Source organism: Dermacentor variabilis, chromosome 3 (assembly GCF_050947875.1).
Source record: "Dermacentor variabilis isolate Ectoservices chromosome 3, ASM5094787v1, whole genome shotgun sequence".
In the NCBI taxonomy this organism is placed as follows: Eukaryota; Metazoa; Arthropoda; class Arachnida; order Ixodida; family Ixodidae; genus Dermacentor; species Dermacentor variabilis.
This window is the reverse complement of record NC_134570.1, coordinates 129,853,661-129,857,014: the sequence shown is the minus strand read 5'-3', so window position 1 is coordinate 129,857,014 and position 3,354 is coordinate 129,853,661. Positions and strand designations below refer to the sequence as shown.

At 41.2% G+C, this 3,354-nt stretch overlaps 1 pseudogene; it reads right to left on the bottom strand.

Moving 5' to 3' along the window:
• Window positions 1-2,656: 2,656 nt before the first annotated feature.
• LOC142574749 (uncharacterized) lies at window positions 2,657-3,150 on the bottom strand (annotated as a pseudogene).
• Window positions 3,151-3,354: the final 204 nt, after the last annotated feature.

Here is a 3,354-nt window from a genome sequence, read left to right as displayed (position 1 = left end):
ACAGTGGTTTTATCACGAGTGCTACTCCTCTACTTCGTGAAAATAGCATCCTTGTTGTAACGAACTTCTTCAAATATCATCTAATAATTATGTTTCATAAATTGCTTACTAAACAGCTCTCATACCAATTCATTGATTCCAGACACCTCATCAATAACAATAATACCAGGTACCAATAACAATACCAATAATACGCAACTCTAATTTTCTACTACCTATGGTTCATTCTAACTATGGAAAAATGACATCATCAATCGCTGCTATAAAACTGTGAAATGGTTTACCCGTTGGCATTAAATCTTCATCCTTTCATACATTATTCATGCTCTTAAGATGTTTTATTTGTGTAACTAAGTTTACGTCATTCATTACACTATATTTGTCATTTGTATGTACTGACAGTTGTTTGTGCTCTAGAGGCTTATATAAATACAATTTATTTTCATTTATATTATCTTCTACGTTGGTATTTTCGCGATTGTGTTCGTTTGTTTTAGTTAGTTTGCTCTTCTTTAATACATCTCTACATTGTTATTATTAACAGAGGGTCCCGTTGCAGTCTTGGACTTTGGGACCCTCGTCTGTATATTGTATCTTTCCAATGCATAGTCTTTAAAGAATAATAAACTGAAACTGCAACTGAAGTGTCATTTTCAGTGAGTCTGCATGATTTTTGCACGGCGTTTACATCTCATAAGTTCCGTACTGATCGGCGAAATTCCTAAATTGCATCGGCCAACAAAGAATAAAAACAATCAACGCTATTATCGCCGGCTGGTGATACAAGCGATTGAATAGATCAGAAACAATTTGTTACTGTTCTTGAGCCCGCTTTCTCAGGTGCACACAAAATGAAGCAGTTGTTCCATACAAAAAGTTTATTTTTCCTTGTTTACATTGGGAATCGCCCAGCAAAAATACTGCATCACAGACTTGATAAAGACGCACACAGGCACAGACTAAAGACAAAGACCACAGCAAGAATGTTTTAGCAACGAGAAGCAACGCTTCAAGAAAAACAGGGCGCTTGCGAACCAGCCTAGGCGCATGCATCGTCTATGTACAGTGAAGTGAGGCTTTTGAGTGAGTGAACCTTTTGGGTTTTTGTGGTTTTTTGCGCATACCGTTGTCGGGATTGAATGTCGAAATGTTTTAAACTTTTGAGTCGGATTGGGGGCGTGCGTGTGCAGTGATGTATTGTGCTTTTGATTAGCGTCGACATATAAAAACGCGTGGTTTTCTGGGAATAAACTTTAGTTTGAAGTTAGAGCTCATACTGTCAGGTGTTCCTTACCTCTGTGCCCGTGTTTACTTACTTCGTCTGTTTTTTTTTTGTTTTTTTTTTGCGCTTCATGTCACGTAGGGGGGGGGGGGGCAGGGGTTGGAGGTTAAGAGCCTTCGCAAAGCGATCCCAAATGCGCATTAAACTGCTGGAGCTTCGCCGAATAAAACATTTTTTGTGATTATACAGGTTAGCGACAGGTAAAAAATTCTGCGTTTTATACCAAAGGTGTTGCGAGTGAATTTTGGAAAATTACGCGTTGGAAGTATTGCACACGCATGCTCTTCCACAAAGGACGGGTACAAAAACAAACGGTTGACTGCACGGTAAAAGGACACGCCATGGCTCATACTCTATGCTACACGTGCAAAATGCGCTCATCCAGTCCAACAAAGGTCTCGCTGAAAACTTTCTTAACCCAGGAAAAAGCACAGTTATTTCTCCAGGCAAAAGGATACTACTTACCGCAAACGCGAGGCGATGCGTTGAAAAGCGCGGTGGGGTAGGCGTAACCACCCGCACATGACCGGCGCAGCATCGACCTCTCTATGGAGACGGGGCACGTGGACGAAACGCGGTGTATGTACGATACGTTGTCTACCTTCGACGTTAAGTGGAAGCGGAAGCGTTCAGGGCATAGTTTCTTGTAACTAATTTTTAAGGATATAGTTACTCTCCGAGTTTCGTTTGAGAAAGAAGAATATCATTGCCGTATAATTTTTTTTTAACTACGTAGCGTGCGGCGATTTCTATTTCCGGGCTGCCAAAATAACTTTATCACCCAGCGCTTCCAATCGCTAACTGCTGCATATCATTAGCAAGGAACAGTTCGGAGTCACTTGTCGTTGAACAATTGTTTATTGACGCTCTACAAATCTGTATATTTAGGAAATATGGTATTTGTTACATACAATGAGAAAAAAATTACCTGTAACGAACAAATAAAACAGCACGATACAAGAACACATACTATATTACGCGCATGCATTTTCTTGTAATTTACATAAGCAGTACACTTTTTGCAAAGTATTCAATCAATGAATGGCACTTTGTTTTCAAGAACCCCCAAAAATGTTTACATAAATATTCTGATCCACGGATAGTGTAATATGGTTAGTGGCCGGACCAATATATATATACATACATATATAAGTGCACACATATATATTCAATATTAAACGAACATGAGCTTGGAACATATCTCCACTTATAATTCCACAGGCCTTGCATACAGAAAATTAAGGAGTGACTTGTATGCTAATCTGAAATTATGTGCAGTTTTTATCTCAAGGGGTGTTCATACTTTAGTTCAATTAAATTCGATTAGTCTCTCGCCATATACGTTACATCTGACCAAGTTAAAATTCAAGCAACTTAAAGAGACATCCTAGGTGGACCAAAGGTTCCGGCTCGCTCTGCTGTTCTGCTCCCGAATTCTTTGATGATGTCTTCTAAATCGAGGACTGCCGTCCTTTCCTCGTGTATAATACGAATCAGGAGGTGCGATAACCTCCTCTAAGTCATTCGGTTGCGCAAGTACGTTTTCACTCGACGCAGAGCACTAAAAGAGCGCTCCCCAGTAGCCACAGACGCAGGTATGGGCAACAGAAGCTGAGCATATTTTACGGCCTAATCGGGTAACTCACAAATAGTTTCTGCTTTCTTTCGGAGGATCTCAAAATGCTTAGGGTTGTAAGAGAACCAGCGTCGCATAGAAGAGTTGGTAGAAGCAGAAACTGCGCGGAGAGCCTGCACAGGTCAAAGCCAATTGCATGTACTCCCAAAAGCGTCTCTAGCTTATCTGCTGTAAACTCAACTCCCTCTGCCACGCTGATCAAGATGCCTTCTAATTTTACCATCTGATCCATGCCAGGCTGCTGCAAACGCCATTTTGTTTCGCTTATGATCCTGTGAGGACAACAGCGAAATACTCCTTCCGCAGTGCAGCCTTTTAAAGTCTAGTGCAACTGGCTCAGCAGTCCTGTCGGTTGCCTCGTACCTCATAGGCGCTTTTGACGGCCTGTAGATACCAGGCTCTCTCAGGCCTAGCTGAGCTGCGGTTCTGCTAGTGT